The following is a 24,646-nucleotide window of genomic DNA, read 5'->3' as shown; positions in this document are numbered from 1 at the left end:
TTGTGTAATATTCTTGGTTTTTGAACTTTAGCATAGCCTTCCTTTCAGCATCAATGCTATAGTTTATGAAAAAAGAAGCTACAGGTGTTTTAAATGTTGCAGTTATTTTTAATCAAACTTCTCAAAATTACAATTAAAATTCTTCTATTTTAATATTGATACCATTAACGTGTTTGTTATATGCAAATTTTAAATATGACAAATCTTCCTTTCCCCCTATAAACCCTAAAAATACTTCTCTCTTTCTCTCTCTGAAAGTCCTGGCAACCCTAGGGCTGCTATAGTATGCAAACTGGCTACGATTTTACTCAGAAATTATAGTAATACAGGGTTAAGCTTAAGACAAACCATTTCTCTTTGCATACAGAGTGCAAATTATTTTTCACCGTACTTTAAATCGAAGTTGCTTGTAACTATTGCTACGTACTTTTTGACAAATATCAAGGGAAAGTGGTGAAAATTTGCATTATAGGCGTAGTACAATGAATAGTTTTACAGGTAGAATTTGTTAAGGAAATCTATATCGCTACAGATTTACTGTATACTAATATCATGTTTATAAATAACAGATTTCTTTATAAAATTCTATATCAGTTTCATAAAAATCTCAAAACCGATGTCAGTTTCATAACGACTCATATAGTCTCACTGCTGAACGTGACACTAAACTCCAAATCTCTCCGTATCAACCAGAATTAACATATGTTGTAGTTCAGAAGTTTAGCTACCTTAATGTAAATTTAACCTACGAAACCTAACGGAAGGTTAGATAAGTGAAGTAACTTACCTAACTTAAGGTGAATCAACTGAGAAGATTTATTCCCGCAAAAAAAGCCACATATATGATCCGATGATGTCAAGGATCACCTGCATCACTTAGATAACGGTTTTTGAATGTTTATTCGGGTTTGGATCTCGATTTTCGGACCTAGTTACCTAGATTGAAAATAATTCGGTTTCACAGTATAATTACTATATTTTATACTGTTTTAATAATGTCCATTATTCGAGCTCTAATATTAATGGGTTAATGGTAAAATGAAAAATGAAATAGAATGAAATCTTTTTGAGTCCACGGTTATGCCGATAGGTTAAAGGAGATGGAGATGTTGGGAAATGAATGAAATGGTGAAATGAGTAAATTGGGAGAATCCGAAGAAAATCCACGAACACGGTGTTTGTAGACCACGAAGTTCACTTAGCACGAGCTGAGATCAAATCAGGGACCCCCACACCAGAGGTGAACGTCCTACCACTGGGCGTTTCCTACCCTACCCTTTATTATTCAAGCCCTAATATTAACAGGTTAATGATATCTATTATTCGAGTTCTAAAATTAACAGGTTAATCATATCCATTATTCGAGCTGTAATATCAATCGGTTAATGATTTCCATTATTCGAATTCTAATATCAACGGGTTTATGATGCCTATTATTCAAGCTCTAATATTAACGGGTTTATGATGTCCATTATTCGAGCTGTATGTTCGATTCCCGATGTAAGACTCTTTTTTAATCATGTTGTGAATAACATGTAATTTAGTTTTTCTGAGTTTCTAATCTTGCAGAACTAAATCTCATTAAGATGCATATGTATAGCTTAACCGTCATGATTGGATTTACCAAGTTATTAATTAATTTTTTTAAAAATCCGTGATCCATTTGTAATGTATACAACCTGCGCGTAGTATAATAAGTCACCTTTAATATAAATCATATTGTATAATTAAAAGACATTGTTTTCTTGTAGTCATTTATTCTTTTATATATTCTTACAATTTGCATACACTCTAGGAAACACTTTTTTCCGACCTTTCAACGTTGCCAAATTGATAATAATGGTTGAGACTGTAGTTTCCACTTAAAAACAGCTTAATACCATACACGCATTTGTCCGCTAGATAGCAGCACAAAACATCATTTTATTAACTCTTATCTTTATCATTAAGTCTTGCTAAAATTCAAGAGCGTCATTTCAGGTTTTGGTTCAAGGAGGGGGGAGAACAAGATTCTTCACCGGTATCAACTGAGATTCACCTTTTACATGAGTATATTACTGTGTATAGTCCAACTATTAAGTAATATTGAGTAATGAGGTGCATACCAAAACTACGTGTATGAGGTGCGTATCAAAACTATATCCTTGAACAAGGAAATACAAGGAACTCAACAAACCCTCTTTCTTTATTGATACAGAGTTGCCATCACTGTTCATTCCATCACTATCATGCAGCATAGTTATCTTTGAGAATATGTTTCAGATACTAGAAAATAGCATTTCCCACGGATAATCAACTGGCAAAATGGCGGCCCTAAAGAGAATTCTTAAGTTTGGGAACAACCAGAAGTCACTTAGGACTAGATCTGGTGAATATGGTGGGTATGGCAGAGTTTGAGGCCCTTATTTTCTTCCTTTATTTATTTTTTTATAATACAAATACTAATTGTACTCGTACACAATCTTCCTGTATTTTGACGATCTCATACTATCCTGGTACAACTTTTCTTCTCGTCTCCCGGAGTAATGAGAGTCTACTGTATTTAGTAGAATAAGTTTGTCATCGATATACATGTATTTCCCATTAGGACAGAGTATGTGGGTGCCGGGGTCCCGGAGCACCAAAGTAGTCGACCCGCATGATTCAGAGTAAAGTAATCCGAGGTTCCATTACAAAAATGGTTAAAACGTAAAGAGTAATAGCTATTTTTTTTTTCTGCGGGATTGAGTAAAAAAGAAAATATTTGAATTTATTGAAAGACAAAAGGCCTTACTCGAGCAGACGGTTCTACCAAATTTTGACACATTTCTTACATTTTCAGGTTAGATTAGATTAAAAAGCACGAATGCTATCTAACCGAGTCAGAGCAGGAGTGCAGCACGGGGGCTCAAGCGTTAGCGAGGGCGTGCGTCCGTAGGAAGCAGGCGCGTCAGCGACGGGGAGTATAAGCATAAACGAGGATATTGAAAGAGCACACTTTTATATACAATACTTTCATTATCACTCAAAATTCATTTCAATATGCTGTGTACTGATAGTAATTACTTATATTATTCACACTCTCATCCCTTCGCAAAAATAAATAAATAAAAACGTGTCACATCGTATTTTACCTATAAATTTTCTATTTGATAGAACCGTGCGCTCGAGTAAACCCGAAAAAAGTGTAAAAAGTCAATAGTTAAAACACAATATTTAATGAAGATGCATCGAGAGGTAGGGATATTGCGTGTCGAAGAGTGACGACGCCAGACTTAATTTCTTGAGGATCAGAGAAATTTTTCTTAAGGGGGGGGGGGCAGTTAATTGTTGTATACCGGAAAGAATTTTCTTTATATATTTAACATACATTACAATACAACGTGTCTGGGGAGCAGTGGGGGGAAGACATTTCCACCACGATACACCTGCCCCTTGTCCCTTTTGGCGTCGTCACTGGGGTTGAACCATTGAGAAAGTTTAAGACTGGTATTTCCTTTGGAGAAACATGCCAGAAGGGAATTTGTTGAGAGTCAAACGTGAATTCCTGAGTATTCCTAAAATCTTGGCCGTTCTGTGAAGGGAGAAAGGGGACAATGACCAGCCTTGGGTTTTCGAAGAGATTCAGTTTTTCGAAATGCATATCTAAACATATTAGATTTGTTCACTCTCAATATAGTATTCATTATACTTACTCCAGTTACAAAGTTATGTAATGTGGGTCAGTGGCGACCGAAGAAAATTTTCTAGGGGCATTTCCATGGTTGCTATATTAAGTCTGGTATTTGTGGCATTTAATATACGTGGTTTGCTATATTACGTATACATTTTCGTGAGCCAGAAGGGCTTGGACTCTCTTCCTTCCCCCTTCGGGCGCCCATGATGTGAGTAAATAATTGTAGTGTAACAAGAAATGTTGAGTTGAGTTGAAGTTGAGTTTAATGTCGCTTTCAGCAGCGAAGCTATAAGAGACAGCACCTACTGATTAACGTGGAATTCGAACCACATGAGCTCCCGTCGGGAATTGAACCCAGGTGTCGTTCTTACTTTCCATCCCTTCCGGAAAATATCCTGCGGGCGTTCCTACCTGCAACATGTGTGCTATCACATGACAACATAGTTTTCAGACTCGATTAGGAGTGTACTGTTTTCTTATATTTAATAAACTGTATGGTGCTTGGTACCCACTTGAACACGACATCTTTTAAGTTCAAGCATTTATCTGCTTTTGCTATTCCCTGAACAATAAGGTTTTCAAGACCATAAAGTACAAAGAAAACCTAAGACATTGCCAGGGGCGCACATCAGGGGGGCAAGGTGGGGCGCTCGCCCCCTCCAAGAGGAAATTGTACTTGTGAATATAGAAAACCCAATAGAATTTTTACATTAGTTACAGCAAAATTTGAAACTCTATTTGAAACGTCGCTTATACTTGCCCCCCCCCCCCCTTTGGAAACCACAACTTGGGCGCCTTTGGACATTGTGTAATATTCTTAGTGTTGCTCATTAGAGATTGCGTATTAAGATAAATTAATGGGCTCCCTTCTGTTTGAGCTTTGGCGAAGGAGATATGGGTCCAACTTCCCGTTGAAATTTTGCGTTCAACTCTTATGCTCTTTTAGGCTAAAGAAGGCGAATCATTAAATGAAAGTGATTTATAACGAAACGATTGTTAAAATGAGGATATGGGAAGAACCTGAAGATCGCCGTCAAAACTCACGCAGGCAATGCTGTCCACCACAAGTTTACTTTGTCTTGCATCATATCAGGAGACCTTCGCATTGCAATGGCATTCTGTAAAGTTGGTAGTAAGTGATAAGCCTTAGGTCGGCATGTGCTTTACCTTTTCTAAGGAATTTTCTTTTGACCGAAAATTCTTGCGGACCCTAGGCCCCTATAGTGCGTCCAGTAAGAGAACGTCTCTGACAGCTCGCAGTGACATTGCCACTACTCCCGTGTCAAGGTTTTCTTTCGGTGCAACTGTAGTGGCAATTTAATTAATGGTATAAGACAGAGTGATCGCGGTTGGTAACACTGTTATCAAAGTATTGGCTGCAATGTCCCACCGCATGTGGTAAGAAACGTCAGAGACCATCTCTTGTTGGCCGTGCTATAGGACCTTAATCCTTCTTTATAGTCAGCAATGTTTGGGTACCAAAACAGTCTCTTTTAAAAAATTAAGGAATGGGTATAATTTGCTGAAATAATGTTAGTCATCCTTATCAAGAGAAACAATGAATTATTAATAAAGATAGTTGATAAATATAAGGGGAAATAAAGAATTCATGCAAGAAAAATACACACACACACACATGATAGGATGAAGAGAAGGTATGAGTCATGATTTAATGTATGGTGCAGTTATAAAACAAACGATAACGCACGCGACATAACAGAAGTGAGTACCTAGCGATCATAACGACATCTAGTGAGCATTTGATCAAGTGACACGCTGCGGCGACATAGTCATAAATTAAAATTCCTTTTTGCGTGTTACGTTTGAGGGCGACAAGTGCTCTGTTGTACGCGCGAGTGTTTGTTGCATGTTTAGTTTATCAGATGTGTTTACTTCTCATGATATTATTGTCGCTGCTCATGATTTTTCGCATTAAATTACGTTTTTATTAATTAAGACTATACACTATAAATTTTAATAGACGAGTTTTGAAGTATCTCAATTGAAATTTATGACAGAAGAATCATGAAAGCAAGTGATTCTAGGCACTTGGGAATTATCTGTAAACATGCAAATTATTTACCTAGCAGTAAAGCTATTCTCTCAAGGGAAAATTACCAATTTTGTAACGCATGCAGGCCAGTACAATACAAGAAATATGCTTCGGGTCACAGGCACCTATCGAAGAGAACGGGATAGGAAGCCATGGTCCCCAAAGTTTACCATGGCACCCAAAATCTGGATATCTTTAATTAGATCTTAGCTGAGACGTTTGATAACGATATAATAAATATGAACGCTATCCGTTTCAAAGTTACGCACAAATCAGCGCCGCTAATTGAAATCTATTTTCCAGCATTTCGAAAGTTTCGTTTCGGGGAGTTTCATTTCGTTCGAAATTTATTATATTTTAATTTGTGAAACGAAAGTTTCGTAATTTTCGGGGAAACGAAATTTTAGTAATCCCTGAAATGAAATTTCCACCAGTTCACATATTTTTAATAAGAAGTTCACATTACGGAGTTTCATCTCTCCGACTTGTGGAGCACATAACACTAGCATACTTCACTTCTCCTTGACGTGAGCCAATTGTTAACAAATGTTCAAAATTTCGTTTGAAGCGATGCAGCCATATTTCCTCCGGATGATATATCAACCAACCTTGACTTCATTTTCACATACCGTATATATAGATTTGGATAGCACTGTGCACAACATCATATAAGTGTGATATTTGAAGAACCTGCAAAAGAAATAAAAGCAATTTTATTTAATTCACTAAATAAAAATATGACAATATTGTAGAATGCAATTACAAATACAAGAAATAAATATTTCTCGTTATACGCAATCTCACTCCAAGTGTTTTCACTATAAATAAATAAATAAGTAAATAAATAAATAAATAAATAAAAATTAAATGATTCAAACATCGAAAGAAACACTGAAATTTCCGGGAAGTCGTTGCTTCATTGCAGAATTGAGCATAGGGTAAAAGCAGTGTCCGTCATACACTGAGAGGAATTTGCTAAATCGGAAGAAAATTGATAGCAAAGAAAGCGGGAAGGAAAATTTTAGTCTAAACACTTAAACCCAGGGAAGTAGTCGGGTTAACTTCCATAAACCTGGGCGATATCTTGCTATTCTGAGATTTTGAAAACTTACATTCCTTTCGGAAATGGAGCAATGAATTTTAATGGAATTTTTAATATTGAGTCATGTATATTTTTTTACAACAAAATCTGAGTGTCGCTTGTGAAACAAGCAAAAGCATGTGATTGTTGGACAGCTTTAGTGTTTTCCAAACGTGTCTACCTAAAGAGGATACAAAAGTAGTTGACATTCTTCCTAACTATAAATCTTGGTAAACCTGCCACTTCCACCAAAATGGACATTGCGAGAAACTTAATGCTACGAAAATAAGATCTCGTCTCGTCTGAAAATTTTCATGTCTCGTGTTCTAAATTTATGTAGAAAATTCAAGACTAGATTTTTCTGTTAACATTATCTATAAGTGATATTAACCTTTCCACACAACAAAAGCTCCATGAAGGGTGCGATATAACAACATTCAAACCATACTTATTACTGGACCATATTGTGTAATAATTTGACTATAATAATGAACCTCTCATTGCATTTATAATCAGTTTTTTAATTTATAGTTTTTTAATATTATGAGTCATGTTAACTAAATACGTACAGAGAAAAGTAAATACATGGAAGTTCGCATACGGCAAATTATGGATGCGTTAATATATCGAATAACACTTTTGATAAAGTGGATACTTTCAAATATCTAGGATCAGTATTTACAGACGAAAACCATACTCACGAAGAAATTAAATGCCGACTATAAGCAGGGAATTCGTGTTATTATTCAGTTCAAAATTTCTTGTCGTCACGAACTCTGTCGAGGAATTTGAGGCTTAAAATATAGAAAACGATAATCGTGCCTGTTGTTCTGTATGGTTGTGAAACATGGTCGCTTACTCTGAGGGAAGAAAGTATTTGAGCACAAGAACCTGAGACGAATATTCGGACCCAAGAGGAACGGGAATGGGGAATGGCGGAAACTTCATAACAAGAAACTACGTAATTTATACTGAACATTGTTAAGATCATCAAACGTAGGAGGCTCAGGTGGGCAGGCCATTTAGCCAGAATGGAAGATAATAGAAACGCTTTAACTGGAATCCAATCGGTAAACGACAATTAGAAAGATCTAGGCGCAGATGTTAGGACAATATTAAGATGGGTCTTGCAGAACTAGGAATACAAAATAGAAAAATGAATCTAATTGCATAAAGATAGAAGTGAATGGAGAGCTTTTGTGAACGCAACATTGAACCTTCGGGTTCCATAGACCATAGAGTCAGTTATGAGTATGCATAAGTTTTCCAAAAAGAAGGCATTTGATGAAAAAGAGAAGGTTCTAATCGGAAGCATTGGCATACAACTGAAGAAAAAGCCGATCAAAGCATATGTGTGAAGTGTGAAATTGCATAAATGTACTGCATGGACAATAAATAGGTGAAGAGAAAAACAGAAGATTGGAAGCCTTCGAAACGTGGTGCTATAGATTGGATTGCCATATGTCGGTATTTTGTACGGACTATTTGTATTTTTGGGTCTGTGTTCGTGTCCGTATCGTACAGCACATGAAGTAGGAAAATGTGCGTATTTCACAGTTTTTGAAGCTGCCAGAAAATTTGGGAGTGGGGAATCGCTAATACCGCGATGAATTGTGTTTTTATCATATAACTTATATTTTAATTACTATTAATAAAATAGGTTATGTTTTTATAAAGTGTCTCATTTTTTCATTCCAAAGTTGTTTTGGTTAGATTTAATATAAATAATCTAATTTCATGATTTATTATATTTGTGTTAATGAAAAAAATATACAACATTAGTTTCAAACAGTGTTTTAAGTATTACAGTAAGTAATTGTGTGATAACCTAAAAAGGTGATTTTTAGTTAAGAAATTTCAAAATATTTATTCTGTGCATGGGCACCATATCTTGGATAGGTCGTCATTTGAAGGTTTGTCCGTATTTTGAATCAAAAAGTTATGGCAAACGTAACTATAGAAGAATGATGAAAATTAGATAGATTGATAAAGTATGAAATGAAAGAGTATTGGAAATGATAGGAGGAAAGAGGAGTAGGAGTCTATTGAAGAATATTTCGAAAACAATAGAAAAGATGATTAGATCCACATTATGAGAAATGGAAGAATCATCCTATAAGCTGTGGAGGAAATGGCAGAATCATCCTATAAGCTGTGGAGGAAATGGAAGAATCATCCTATAAGCTGTGGAGGAAATGGAAGAATCATCTTATAAGCTGTGGAGGAAATGGAAGAATCATCCTATAAGCTGTGGAGGAAATGGAAGAATCATCTTATAAGCTGTGGAGGAAATGGAAGAATCATCCTATAAGCTGTGGAGGAAATGGAAGAATCATCCTATAAGCTGTGGAGGAAATGGAAGAATCATCCTATAAGCTGTGAAGGAAATGGCAGAAGAGAAAATGCTCAAAGGCCTCGATTGATATATACGGACCAAATACAGTAACACAAGATATAGTAAAACGTGTAAAAAAAAAAATGTTTGAATACTATAGAGTAGGTAGTACAGTGTTTGGAAGGAGATTAATTGATTTTTAAAAGAATAATATAAAATGAGATTTTATTAGATATGCTTACATAATGAATAACCGTCACCAAAGAGTTAAGAACGAAATATATAGTATTTTAAATAAATGAGTATATGATAGAGATAACAAATAAAATTTTGAACAACTCGGGTTACATATTCTCGTTATGAAGTTAAGTCTGTCATATGCATATTTCATTACAATTACTAACAGAGTTTATGGATGCGTACTTACATCTGATAGTAGTCCATGGTTATGCACAGTCGATTGACGGCAGAGTCCGTATACCACTAACATTAAATTGCAGAATACCACTGTAGACAAGGATGTGTGAATGCGTTGTGATGATTTTGGTAGAATTTTTAAGAGTTTATATAGGGTCTACTTATTTTTTAATATTTTTATAGGATTGTTTATGAAAAATAGCTTGTTTTTACCTTTGGGAAGGTTTTCCGTTTTTAATAATGCATGTTTTTACTTTGACCATATTTACAACAATGTTTTTCACATTTTATTTTAAAATGTTTCGCTCCCACTTGTTATTGTTTGTTTTGTCCGAAAGATTAAGTAAGTACCGTACATCAGTTTTTATATCACAAAATAGGGAATGTCTTAATAGGGAAGGAAAAGTACATTGGAAAGGAAAGTGTAGCCCAGAATACGGAAGAATAAATCAAGCCAATCAAAAGATTGCTGCTCTCAGAAGAACTATAGAAATATGACAATTTTACAAACTTCAACTTGAAAATGGGAAGCTGATATGTCGTTGCGGAAAATTTGGCTCAGTACCGGTAAATATGATCAACGGATACAATTCTAAATGTAATTATATCTAATTCATTAAGTAAATCAGTAAGTTTATCACGTTAGTATTATGCTTTCTCTCAGTACACACAATCTGGTTAACGATCCTGATCTGCCATCCGGTATATAAACTAACTTACAGTTGAAATTGCTTTTCTGAAATGCAGATGATTGTATCTTGCACTTTGACACACAAAGTAGAATTTCCATTTTGGTCACTAGATGACACGCCCTGTCATCTGAGTTATATTTCGAAGTAACAGTATTATCTTTCTTGAGGAAAGAAGGAACAATTTCAATTAATTTCTGCTCAAAGCATTAAGAAAAGTTGAGGCCATAACATAATGTGCAACTTAAAACTTCTTTCTTAATACCAAGTTTGAAAGGTGACTGACTTTCACCCGTTACCTGCTGTCGTATGAACTATATTGTCTATTTGTAGTCTCATAAAATTTGTTTTTCTCAATAATGTTACTCCTACCAGAACTTTCGCTTTCTCTACTCAGCATTTTGCCCCCTTCTTCACTGTTGGAACATTTGTTCCTCTTAACAGTGTCAAGAAGAATTCAATCCATTCTTTCTTTTCTTTACTTTTGTTTTCATTCGTAGACAATCACCAAGGTCGCTGGTGTGAGTCTGTTTTCAGTTGCTTCATTGTGATAAGAAAAAACAAATGAGCGTGTCTGGGTCGTTCTACCATCCTAGAGGACGGATATGTTGTTTATGTATTTCTAAAATATATTTTTCCAGTTTACGATATGAATATGGGTAAAAGCAACTTTATAATGAGGCTACGGTCCCCCAACTAAGGGTAGACCCATTCCAGGATAAATATTTGACGATAGATCTGTACATTTTCATTTGTCTGATGGGGTGTTTAAGAATGGAGAAACATATCTGTTACCAGACAGATTAGTAACAAGTAAATAAATAAATAAAATAAATTGTAAACTTTATATTACAATTTAAAGTTATAAAGCTAGATTTGTGAACATTAAATAATTAGTTTTATTGTTATGTGCAATATTTTTAACTCCTTGATTTCCATAATTATAGCTTAACTGCATGAGCTAATTAAGTTTTTGGTGGACAATTCGCGTCCATGGATTTTCTAGGGGTACTCCCACATTTCATTCCACCATTTCTTCCATCATCATTCACTTGTCTTAATTATCTTTCTTAGCCTAAAAGAGCATAATCGTGGGAAGTTACACTGAAAGATTTCATTTCATTTCATAATTGCATGATAAATACAATAAATTAATTTTTAAATAATAAATTTCCCAAGTCTCATTATCATAATCACTAATACTCAAGGGCGCCGAGCCTGGAGGGCTTTCCCCCCAAAAAAAACTCATGAAGGTCCCCTATTGTATTTATGAATATACAATATTTGGCATAATTTGAATGCAATTTTTCTTAAATCCTCATACCTCATACCTTCTGCATCTGAATGGACCCCCCCCACAAATTTACGGAGAAATCGGCGCCCTTGCTAATACTGAAAAGATTAATGCTAGTTATGGTATGTTCCTCTGAAAAAAAAAGTACTGGGTCGTACTTACTGGGATAGAAAAGAAAACATAAGTAAATTTTGGTTCTTCTAAAAACAAATAAAGTCAAATATTTTTTAGAACGCCTTTTTTAACGTTTTTCAGGGCAAAGAAAAGAAGAAACTTCATGAACATACACGGGAAAGATAGGAACACGAATTGTATTTTTTGCTTACAACCACTGCTGCTGAAAAGATCAATGGTCATCACCTCAGCTAATTTTTTTAAATTGGTGTCTGTTCTGAGAGATGCGATTGCGATAATTGCAACTTTGCATTTTATTTACTTTTTTTTTATTTTTGTAACTAACATAATGTTTATTCATTATTCAAGAGGCTGAAAATTGATTTCTGGGATTTTAACCGTCCCGGAGAAAAAATCCTTTGGGACAAGACGTAGAATTCCTGGTTAATCCCATTCAAATCAGGACACTTGTTGTAAATCCTAAATAAGACACAATGAAGTACTTTCCCAAGTGCAGATCATCAACTAATTCTATGCAGCATTAGAGTGAAAGAAATAGAATTCTTGTTCTTTGGTGAGTGAATACTTTGGTTCATTACCAGAAATATAACTTTTAACTAAGATATGTTAATGACAATTAAGGATTTTTATGCAGCAACTAAGGATGAAGCAAATGTTGAGACAGTCATATCTCGAAAGTGTATCGTAAAAGTGATGTCACGTCTCAAAAATGTATGTCTTTCCATCTCTATTATCTCAATTCGATCTCGTCTCATCTCTTGTGCAATACCATGTTCTTCACAAATAATAGAATAGCAATTCAGTTTCTGTACGAAATGAACTATATTATTAACCCATCTCCAGAAACTGTCGAAGATGTAGGTATAGTATATGATAAAAAAAATTAAAATTCAATACTCATATATCTAACTTGTATAACTGGTCAGATATACGAATATCTTGGATTCACAGTCAAAATCTCCAATGAATTAAAAAAATATTAAGGTTATTCAAAAGATATGTAAATATTACGTTAATATCAAGCTCAAATATGCAGGCATTATGTGGAACCTACATTCAGAAATAAAATTATTGAAATTATTGAAATATTGGTCATTTTCGATCATTTTCACATGTCTCCCCCTCCCCCAAGTTGCACGACTGAATTTGGATTTAAAGAGCATCGGAAGTGTCACTGTTCATCTCAGCGACCCCGAAAACTATGGATTCGACACTAATATCGGTCATTTTCGATTATATATATATATATATATATATATATATATATATATATGTCCCTCCCGTAAGTTGCACCGTCAAAATGAAATGATAAAAGCCATATCAGGCCTGAACCTCAACTATGTTTAAAATTTGATCGAGATTGGTCAGGTGGTTTAAGTCACAAACGTAGTCGCTTTCATTTTTATTTATATAGATAACATAGATTAGGTAATGAATTTTTCTTTTAATATATATATTTCTATATTTATTTATTTCTGCCTACAGCTCGTCAATCTCCACTTATAGAGTTTATATATATATATACAGTGAAACCTCTCAATAGCGGACACCAATGGGACATGAAGTTTTGTCCGTTACTGAGAGGTGTCCGTTATAGAGAGGTTATCGAAAGTTAATTTATCATAAGGGTAATTGTATGCAGTAATATACAGTATATACATTATGTATGAATCACTGGGAAGGATGAAGGAGAAATTCATTTCTATTAAATCATAGTCTATTATTGCTGCGCAATGTTTAACGAAAAAGGCATGCTTTTACCTCTACAACGCTAATAAAACTCATTAGCAAGTGTCCTCTAAAAATCCTCAGTACAATTGCAGAAGAAACATGTGTGTGAGTATTTGTGTATACTGGCGCGGCATCTTCGTTGACAGAATGGATGAAAAGGCAAGCTATTGGGGGTGCATATATTTATTGACCCAGGCCCAATCACAAAGATTATCCTTTTAGAGAAAATGAAAAAGTAAGCCGGGAAAACTCCAACCCAGACTTGTTCCAGTATCATGAGTAAAAGAAAAATGTTTGTTTTCCAAAAAAGTAAGAGAGGTAACATTGGTCGTTGAAAATGTTATTGTAAAACAAACAATGTTTGTTTTGTTATCTATGAAATTGTCGGTATAGATGCAAGGTCCAGACGAAAAGGATTAAATTTGTTAGGGAAGGGACGACTAACCCTGCATGATTGTTATTGCTTATTGAAAATTTTCTAGGATTTCCGCCAGAAAGCAGTTTATTGCGGAAAAAAAATTCAAGTTCAGCTGTTCTGTTTGATGAGGTTATTCAAACGTTTGGGGGGGGGGGGAGTACTGTCCGCGTCCGTATCTGAGAGTGTCCGTAAAAGGGAGGGTTTTGTTCCGTAAGAGAACATATATTTTTGCCGGGACAAAAAAAATCTTTCCGTATTATAGAGGTGTCCGTTATTGAGAGGTGTCCGTTAAGGGAGGTTTCACTGTATATATATTGTGTACTATTCCTTTTCTTATAGTGGATAACATGACAATGACCTTAGAGTTAATTATGCAATTTCAACTCTTGTCACTTTATTTCGAGAAGCTGCACTTGCAGAAATAAGCTCTTTGGATGTAATTCTTTCTTTGTGAATTACCCGATTTTATTCTTAAATATTCTAAAAATAATGGCCTTCATATTTTTAATCTGTACTTTACCCAATTAACTTTGTAATGCGTTTCTTCAAAGCATCCCTCAGCTAGTTCACAATACAAACAACTTAATGAACCTGCTCTTCAAAGAATTAATGGTCTTAATTGAAATCTATGCACGAAATCCCTGATTTGTGGTATATAATATATGTATACAAAATTTAATACTGCAAGTATGACATTACATCATTATGTGGAGCAATAACCTAACCTTTTGTTACATATTTCAACAGTTATTCTAAAGGAAAAATGAAGATCATCGAGAAATGTTGTACGTAAGTTTTATAAATTTGTCTAACATTTTACATTTATAATTATAATTAAAACCGCTGCCATCTCTACGGCACAGTAATACGGTAAAGTTTAAAAGTCAATTGGAAAGTTTTGTAATAACTAAAATATTAATATAGAAAAAAATAAATAACTATTGTTAAATAAAATAATTCATGCCAATCCGTTTTTCTACTTTCCTGTATTTTTATTTCCTTTCCTGTATAGAGAGCACAACCCTCTCCCGAGAAACTTAAAATAATAATAATAAATATTACCTTGTGGAAGAATTAATATAATGCAGGGTCTCTTAACTTGGAGGGCGCGAAGATAAGCGAAAGAGATAAATATAATTAGAATCTAATACCGGAAAGTATCTTTAAATATTATTTTGAATTTTGTTCTGACAGGCATATTTTTATTTTTTTACATACTGTTAAGAACAACAAGTAGAACAGCAACAGTTTTTGTTTAGGATCGTTTGTTATTCTTCGCACTTATCCAAGGGCGCCGATTTCTTTGTAAATTTGGGGGGGGGGGCATTCAGATACAGAAGGTATATATATGAGGATTTTAAGACAAATTGCATTCAAATTATGCAAAATATTGTATATTCATAAATACAACACGGGAGCCCACATGAGCTTTGAGGGGCCCGGACTCCCTCGCTCCCTCCCAGGATCGGCGCCATTGCACGTATGTGTGTAAGCGAATAGTCTTTTTCCCAGTAACTGGCCACAATGAAGGTAGATTTTTGGTGTGGGATTTTATTTGTTTTCTAATTTTAATTGTAAACAAGTTGCTTCTATACCCTAAGGTGGATCACTAGGTGTTCTCGGTGCTATGATAAAAACTGCTTGAATATTGCGGCGTTGCCAGGTAGTGTCGAGTGTTTGCTGGTGCCAGATAATAAAGGAAGTAATCGTGGGATTCTGCTTGGATACTTACTGAAAAAATTAGTTTTTAACCCTTACCGCAATTCACAGCTAAGTTCCGCTTCTCGAACTGCAACGCTAGTACCCAGGAATTAAACGTACAAATTTGGCAACAACGCATTATGGCGTTTTGCGCAAGTTTCTTCTAAAAATCTATTTCCTTCAATGTAAATTAATATTTAAATTAAATGTGAAACATAACATGAAAAACGGTCAAACAATATATCTATTTCGTAATAAGATTGTTACTTTAAAAGACTTTACACATACAAATAAACATTTCATAAAACGGAGCACTTCTAGTAAGATCTAACAGCAAGTGCCATCTTGTGTGCTCATTGTAATACGAATCAAATATTTTTTTATTTGTTACATTTTTCGATATCACAAGACACAACCAAATGAATCAGTGTCTTGTGTTGTAGCTGATCCTATAGCATAATATTTAAAATATGTAACGTCTCATTGCGCAGTAGTTAAGGGAACGAGCTGAAATATGTACTGACTTCCGGGTGGTGATGCACCTTAACAGTTTTTGTGATGCTGAACATATACTCAACAATGTATCAAATTCACAACAGTCGGCTTCTTTTAAATTAAAATCTCAATAACGTTTTTAACAACTGTCCAAAGGTTTTAGATCAAAATTCGAAATCATTTTTTTTTATCATATGACCCAAAATTAAGGGAGTTATAAAGTTCAAACGGCCTCCATTTTGAAACAGTATGACTGATCGGATTTAGTATTTATAATGTGAATGAACTGACTAAATTTTGTTTTAATCCATTCGCTTTTACGGAAGTTACTGTATCCACTATATACAAGAAATGGATTCTACTATTATAGGAATAAATGGATATCGTAAGATTTTCGCAATAGATATGTTAAAAATCCCACACAAGCTTATTACAAAACAGAAATTATAAGGGGGTCGCTGGCAAAAGGATGTGATAAAATTGGGGTCGTGATAGGAATTTGGTTGAGAACCACTGATATAATGGATTACTATAGTTAATATTTTTTCCTTATAAATATCGAATAAAACAATGAAATCTGCATTGTTGAGTTGAGTTGAGTTGATTTTGAGTTTAACGTCCCTTTCAGCAGCGAGGCTATATGAGACAGGACCTACTAATTAACGTGGAATCCAAACCACATGAGCTCCCGCCGGAAATCGAACCCGTGTCTCTCACGCCAAAGGCGAGTACGCTAACCGCTTAGCCACGAAGGAGCTAAAATCTGCACTGTGATAAAATGATTCGTTTGCTTTTGTTTGCAAATATGATTCGATCCATTTACGTGTGAATCATTTAGGAATTTGAGCTTTTTTTTTTTTTTTTTTTTTTTTTTAGCGTGAATGAATGATTTCAATCACACGAAAAATACTTTGATCATTTGAATCGCTTGAGTACTGCACTACTGGGAGCAAAGAAAAAAGTCAATATTTATAACAATTTTTACCTAATCTCTTCCCTACCTTCCCAACAAACTATCGATTTTTAAGAGGCCTAATCACTGTGAAATTAAAATACCGCTAATTTTACAGTAATTGTGTGATATCTTCAAATGGATATAAGATAATGGATGAAAGATATCGAAATCTGGAACAAGAGCGGCCTAGACAATATTAGTTTGTATGAGGTACCGTTATCACGAGTCACCTAGTAGCTTTCCGTTTGTAGCCGTAGAAACGCGAAAATAAATGCCGATTTTCTAAATGGCTGGAAATCGAAAGCAGATAAGTGAGTCTTCATAACGGTATCGCACGTAAAAGTAATATTGTCTAGCGAGTTCTTGTTTCACCTTTCGATTATCTTTTATCTATTTGAAGATATCACATAATTACTGTAAAATTAACAGTATTTTATTTTCGCCATGATGGGGCCTCTTAAGGAGCTTGGTTTACCAATCAAAACATCCCTCTATATATTTACCCTGTCTGTCCTGGAGTCGAAAGATATCAAGAAGTGTACTAGATGAATCGCCATCAATTTTGGACCATAATGTACAGTAGAGTCAAACGTTGGAACTAAGTTCGTTGAGAGAGGTGATATTTCCACCCAAAGTGGTCGAAATTAACTGTCTCCAGTTTTAAAGCTTATCAGTAGCCTATAGAGCAAAAAACGGCAATAGATAGCGAGCTGTTCATGCAAACGATTATGGTCTAAGCATCCCAAGAATACATTTTATTTTCAGTCTTAACTCTTTACTATAACTAGAAATGAAAGATAATTCACGACAATTTCCGCTTTCAATATTAATCTACATCAAGCGCACATCCAGAAAATTTTGTTGGGAGGAGTAAAAGGTTTGGGGGGTCGAATACTAGAAAACCGTGTTTATGTAGTATCGAACAAGTGTTATTCTACAGCCGGAAAAAAGCTAAGCAACTACTGAGCTATATTCTCACGAAAAATGACAAAATTTGATTATTTTCTTTTATCAGAAAAGAAATAATACGGATGATGAGTAAGGTCAACTCTTTAGTCTAGGCCTATATCAAGTACCGTATTTATCTGGTAAACAAGTATAAGTTTGTTATGAAAGTGTACAAATGTATTTCGAATTACGAAGTTTTGGGGGTCCAGACCCTGTTGATTCCGCCCCCGGTGGGTGCAGCGACATAAATACACTAGTTGTCTCCCGAGGCAAGGACTCGACTTAACGCCCCCCTGATCAACCAAACTAAAACGCTGCCCCAAATATTTTCCCAATTTTGCGTCCATTTTGCATCCTTCCAATTCGGCGCCCTGGGCAGAAGCCCTGTTTCCTCCCCTAGTTACGTCACTGCGTGGGTGTGCCCCTGATCTACATAGAGGAAAAGCAATAAGAGAGCGAGAAGTGGTTCCTTCGGAATCAATTTAATGTCCTAAGTATAGAAACCAGAACCAGAAGTGACCACTTTCGGTTTTAACGTTGATCACTTTAGAGTAAACAGTGGTAATAGAAAGGGATAAACTGTTTTCTGTAATCAATTAAATGTCCCAAGGATATATTCCATTTCTGTTGAAACCGGAAGTGGTAGAAATTCACTACCATTTCCGATTTCAATACAAATTAAGAAAATATCACGCCATACAGAAAATTTCTTCAGATGCGACACTGCTATTACTTTTCGTTTTCACCCTGACTCCTGTGCGACCTTCAACTTCAATGCCTGCAATAGGATATTTCTCTCTTAACCTTCCTCATGGAAGCATGGGGTTAACATTGTTATCCTTTATTGAAGGGGACAAAACTTGTATAATTGTGATAATTTGATGCTTGACATCTCTACTCTCGTGGCGAAGAATGAGCAACACAAAGCTTTTAGTTGAAGAGAAAACTAGTGCCTTAGTTTCGTTAAAGCAAGGAGTTTATATAATTCTTATGGGTTCAGAACTGAAAGCTTCAAAGGCAGATTATTTATCTTCTCAATAAAGGAGCCAGTTCTGGAACAAGAAGCCGAGAAGTTGGCCCAGGAAGTACTAAGACAATTGCAAATAACACTGACAGCACTTTAAAACGTAAACAGACATAGGATTAAAAATAGCATAGAATGTCATAACAGCCATAAGATTAAAAATAAATACCCTGATTTGCTCAAAGAAGTCTCAATCCAGACGATATGCCTTTAAATTTAGAGCATAGGGCTATCTTCGCAATGTACCTGATTTGCTCAGATATCTCAATTCAGACAATACGCCATTAACTTAAGAATTTAGGTCTACCTTCACAATGTCCCTGATTTGCTCAGATATCTCAATTCAGACGATACGCCATTAACTTAAGAACTTAGGGCTACCTTCGTAATGTCCCTGATTTGCTCAAAGATGCCTTCAACTTCAGAAATGAAGACTACCTCCCTGACGACTAGCCAAGAAAACACTTTTGAACAATGCTATGAAGAAGAAAAGATTGGAATTTTCTAAGAAATAACAACATTGGACACGGGAACATTTAAAATTTTGCTTTCAGATTAGTTTCAGGTTGATCCGAGGGTGAGAAGAGCAGAGTGTGCGTATATCAGCTATGACAAACGGTATACTGTGAAGAAAGTCAAACATTCAGATAGTGTAATAAAATGGATGATTCAGTAGAAGAAAGGGGAGATCGGGATTATACATACTTCCATGTAAGTATCCATTTTTCAATACAGTGTGCCATAGCCTATTCATGAACGCGCAGTGTGAATACTTCAGTGTAGTTGAACAACAGCATGCAGTTTATCAGTGCTTGACTCTCCACGAATTTCACTAAACATTAAGCCAATAGAAAATATATGAAAGAGCAAGTTTGATAAGGTCAACTTATTAACATTAAGGAACTACAGGTGGTATAAAAAGAGCTGTTTTGAAACTGTGACATTATTTTCAATATTGACTAAAAAAGTCTTTGAAATCAAAGAAGATGTGACAAAATAGTTATTATAGGAACATTCTTCTATAAAAGAGAATAAGGTCAATATTGTTATCACTTCATCATTAGTGTAAAGATTATTTTTCGGCACTTTATTATGACAAAGAGAGATCGACTCTGTACATAAGAATATTTTTTAAGAGATGAACCGATTTCACTACTCTCTTTGAGATATTTCAAGGTCTAACTCTAAACACTACAATCATAACCCGATGAAATTTACGTGAGACTACCGGGAAAATGTACTCTTTCAAACAAAAGAAGAATTCAGTCCACCTGTGACAAAGTTATGCGTGAATACACCCACAAGGGTCCAATTGGAACCCTCCTTTTCTTTTAAGTTGGTTAAAAAAACTTTAACCTCTTTCGATGTGTTCTTTATAAAACCTCTGACACAGATAATTCCAAATAAGCAGAGAATATATACTTGTTGTTGCATATTTTATAGAATAAGTTGTCGGAATTCCCACTTATCGACTTAGACAAATGAAAGGTCCTATTTACCCGTAGCCAAAACACTAAGAAAGGGGGACAGAGATAATTTTGGGATTGGGCTAACCTGAGTTCATCATACATCCTTGAGTGCGTATTTTTGAACACCCTATTCGTCTAAACAAATAAATTGTAGTTTCGGGGAACCCTAAAGATGATCTAAACGGGATCGAGTCCCCTGGCTACCCCAAACTAATGTCTTGGTTCAATATCTGCATCGGCTGACTAGACACTTGTGACTAATTTCTTTACCATACCCAGTGAGTTATTTTGTATGTCATTATCCAGATTCCAGATCAACATATGTTGAATGTGTAATTTTCGAATTTGAATTTGTTCAACTACTTCCAATAATTTAGAACAAGTAAGGTGCTCTACTTAGCTATATGCAATATTAAGTTACATAAAACCAGTCACCGTATATTTTTAGACGGATTCTCGGAGTGTGATACGTTTAGTACATTGTGTTTTCTAACTCTTTAACGGCGCGACAGATGTCTGTTGAATCGCTATCCATTGCACAAAGAGCACTACAACCGATAAGAGTATAATGCTGGTGTTCTGTTGTTTCATACATAATCTTGATGATAGATGACACTTTGTTCTGACATTGCCAAAAACGATTGTTCTTATGAGCTGACTTAAATTACTGTTACTCGAGGAAGGAGTTTACATTCTAAGATTGTTTCAGGACTAGAAATAATATCATGAGGATTGATTGTACTGCTTGAAGCTTATTTTGAAGCAATCAAATCTTAGTTCGTCACATTACTTTGGAGCGTGAAATTGTTAATTGAATTTTAGATGTATGGTGGAAAACGACTAAAATAAATTTTAACAAATGTGGAGGTATTTTGAACTGTCGATTCCAATGAAAGAGGTGTCCACGCTTGAATACATTTGCGAATGCACTCAAACTATTTTTAAACATATCCTTCGATGAGGTCATGAGAAGGATGGCCTCAATGTTGCATTATCCATACCTATTTATACTCCAACTTTCAGATCTTGTGACCTCATGAACGGGCATGCTTTAAAATATGTAGTTCTATTAGATTCGCCGTTCTCAAATTAGTATTAAAAAACTAAATTAAAAATTCATCTTTGGACAATTTTTTTATTAGCATAAGCAGTAGTTCTTGATATCGATATACACCATAAACTATTCTTGTTTACCATACCACCAGACCATATCGAACAGATAACGATTACATCTTTTGTTTATAGAGACTACACATCTGAAATGCAGGAGCTTTACCCTACATCAGAAATATCTGCGAACAGTACTGCTATGTTCCCTCATATTGGAAGCATCCCGTATTAGCAAATAAAAACACATACTTCGGCACAAGCAGCAGCAAGCAGCCGACGGATATCGTCACACCGACGGAACGCGAAGAGATACGAAGAGGACTCCTGCAACTCCTCCACAGATTCCGCCTCCAAAAGCTGGCTATAAAAGCGGATACCTAAAGGCAGAAGACATCAGTTGTTAACTTGTCATATCCTTCTTGTCTCTCCAAGCTGCAACGGGCAAGAGGTATTCTCAGCTATCTCCGAGCTGCAACGGGCAAGAGATATTCTCAATCATCTCCGAGCTGAAACGGAAGGGCATGTTAGCACTAACTTTGAGCTGTTATAAAAGCTTATGAACAACGAGCATGGATGACTACATGCAACGATTTAAAACTGAAACGAACACAAGCAAATTTCGGATTGCATTTTTAAAAAGGAGAAATGTACGAAATAAAAACATCGTTTCACTGTTGGTAACTGTGTACTGGAAACAGACAATATCAAAGAAAACAGGTCTAACAACCAACTACGAAAGTCTTTAATCTGTTTTTCCTGCACAACTCTATCTTTTCTTCTGTAAACAATACTTAAACCGTATTTTTAATGAAATGGCAAGGTCACATTTGAGGTTGCATAAACAATTAGGGGATGGTAGATATAATCTTACTGTGACTGAAAGGAGCACCTGTTTAAAATAGAAGGAATGGTTGAGATAGACAATGATAGTGAAAGCAAAGGAATGAAAGAATTAAATTTTTGATGGGAAAAAGAAACGATTAGAGAGGGAAAAGTAGAGAAATGATCTTTATTCATACCTTGACAATTTTGTCAACTACCTTTGAGCAATGGCCATCAAAACCAACTGCTCATCCTTTTGAACAGCTTTTACACATCTAATAGGCGATAAACATAAACTTACGAAGCCCATTATCACAAAGATACTGATACTGCCACCAGAAATAGACAAATTCTACTCTAGAATTTGACATCCCATACATATAGTCATATTAAAGAAGCAACTCTAATTTATCAAACAGGCATACAATTTCATATTGCGAGGAGGGTATTAGCTCCCAGAGCGGTATACGTGAAAAATCTTGCTGCTTTCGAAGCCCAATAAATATAGATCTTATCAACGTAAATTAACACTGGTCAATATAGCACAGCTATTAAGCAGATTATTTGAAAATATTCCTTTCAAAAGACTATATTTATCTTCATCTCGACAACTACAACTTTCGTTCTAGCTTTGATTACGAGACGACACAAGATAGAATATTCGTGAAAGGTATGAGACGAGATGGACCTCTTCCAATGCAAACAGATGCATTTTCCGAGACGAGACAGCTTTAACTTTTGTGTTGTGGACAATTCTCCCAGATACAGAGCCAGGACTATGATTAAATTTCAAAGTTAAAGATAATCTACTCCGATTAACTACAATATTACAAGTTAATCATCGCATGTTTGGTACAGCTTGAGATAGAAAAATATTTTAACGAAATATATTTTAAGGGTTTTGTATAAAAACTAGACAATTTCCAACTCTCTAGTGGGTAAATCAGACTAATTTCTAACTTCATAGCAAGTAAATTTGCTTATGTCTACATAATTACTTCTTTGTCAGTTTTTCCCCTGTTGTGCTGCGCTTTGAGAGTCTGCCTTGTCTACATTTATTGAACAAAGAATGTTTACAGTTTCTGGGTAATAAATCGATAGAAATTCTTTTATCTTAGCCAATGATTGTACCACATCTAGCAAGTGCGAAAACCGTTGGAGATGTTAATTCCATTTTTTCTTTTGAGCAATGTGCAATCATTTATTCGTAAGGCTTGGGCTTTGTGTGTTCGCATTAGCTAGCAAGTTATCCCGAGTCCTGCTCAGGCTTAGAATCGAAAGAGTTAATTTTGGTTTGAATACATTTATTTCTACATATTAGCGGGAATTCCCTAAATCATGGCTTGCCTTAGGGAAGTATTTTGGCATTATTACTCACATAAATCGTTTAACACAATCGCGCACGTACCAATATTGTTTACTTCATAGTCTTATGCTCTTTCTTCCCAATTAAGAACGCATTTGCGTTAAGTTGGAGATAATATAAACAAATCTGTATCGTTTAACGGTTCAGAATCTAGGAATTCTTTATTTTTCCTAGTACAGAAGTGGATTCTCTTGACATTTTACGTCGGCATCTAGGAGTTCTTTATTTTTCCTAGTACAGAAGTGGATTCTCTTGACATTTTATGTCGGCATCTACGAATTCTTTATTTTTCCTAGTACAGAAGTGGATTCTCTCGACATTATACGTCGGCATATTATCTTTGCAAACGTAAGAACAAAAGGCACTCAGGATTCTAACGACGCTAGAGGAAGGGGGCAAAGGAGGCTTGCGTGACCCCCGGTAGCATTGCCCGCTCCCCGACTGCCTACCTAGACATGTCGTGTTGTAATGTGGGCCAATTAATATAAACCTATTATTTTCGATAAACAAAAAAACAACTGTCTCTAAAAATAATCTGCTCCTCCACTCCCCCCACCAAGAAATTAAACCTGACATCGTAATTGCTCGAGATCATTCATACTCTGATCATACACTCAGTCAATATGCTCATCCATTCATCGAATTATATTCGAGTCTAGCAACAGACAGTTTTCATCTCGGCAGAATCCAGCATGGTAACTATCATTATAGAGGTATATTCCTCCGCTCTTTTATAAAGATTTTATAAATTGACTTAAATCAATAAGTATTTTGTAGTGCGTATGGTCGCTTACTCTGAGGGAAGAATATAGCCTGAAAGTATTTGAGAACAAGATCCTGAGACGAATATTCGGACCCAAGAAGAACGGGAATGGGGAATGGAGGAAACTCCATAACGAGGAACTATATAATTTATACGGTTTACCCAATATCGTTAGGGTCGTCAAG

The 24,646-nt window shown here is 35.3% G+C and overlaps 1 long non-coding RNA gene across 3 annotated transcripts in view; it reads right to left on the bottom strand.

Moving 5' to 3' along the window:
* Positions 1–1,721: 1,721 nt before the first annotated feature.
* The window catches only part of LOC145678877 (uncharacterized), a 116,919-nt gene continuing 93,994 nt past the window's right edge, over positions 1,722–24,646 (bottom strand). For all 3 annotated transcript variants that reach the window (XR_014130477.1, XR_014130478.1, XR_014130479.1), the window contains one exon: positions 1,722–6,398. This is a non-coding gene — a long non-coding RNA (uncharacterized LOC145678877). The remainder of the gene's footprint in view (positions 6,399–24,646) is intronic.

Source organism: Thermobia domestica, chromosome 2, assembly GCF_964235325.1.
Source record: "Thermobia domestica chromosome 2, izTheDome1.hap1.1, whole genome shotgun sequence".
In the NCBI taxonomy this organism is placed as follows: domain Eukaryota; kingdom Metazoa; phylum Arthropoda; class Insecta; order Zygentoma; family Lepismatidae; genus Thermobia; species Thermobia domestica.
Note: the sequence above shows the minus strand (reverse complement) of the source record. Positions and strands in the feature narration are given on the sequence as shown.